We start from the raw sequence: 543 nt of genomic DNA on the forward strand, positions 1-543 counted from the left end.
CTCCACTCCGACATATATACTCTTCTGACGCTCAAAACGGCCAGAGAGATAACTCCTTTTGACATATCGGTGCAACACCCCCCGTGAACGTATTGCTTCTGAGGGGACATCAGCGCGTGATATCTGTAACGTGTCGATAGCCGCCATCCCATTTCCTTGAATAGAGGCTTGGACTAATCTAGATGTGCCGCGGAAATGAATTAATTGAGCACACGCATTATACGTTTCATTGAATATCAGCGTTTCCGCAAAACAAAAGTGCGCGTTATCATTGATGGCTTCACAATAACGACATTCTATTTGAGTAATTACGTTGCTGAAACAACAATACGATAATGAGATACGCCGTAATGAAGAGTTACGGAAATTTTGACCATCTGTCGTTCTTTGTCGTGCATTAACGTCGCACAACACACTAGAATATTTCACTCATCCAAATACGACCACCGCAGCCGACAAACGTATATTACTTATTTGTACTGTATAAAATCATGGGCATAAAAATACAGCATGTTAGTCACATAATTTAGTCGCGCATATACA

The sequence above is a fragment of the Rhipicephalus microplus genome, chromosome 7, assembly GCF_043290135.1.
Source record: "Rhipicephalus microplus isolate Deutch F79 chromosome 7, USDA_Rmic, whole genome shotgun sequence".
Taxonomy (NCBI): domain Eukaryota; kingdom Metazoa; phylum Arthropoda; class Arachnida; order Ixodida; family Ixodidae; genus Rhipicephalus; species Rhipicephalus microplus.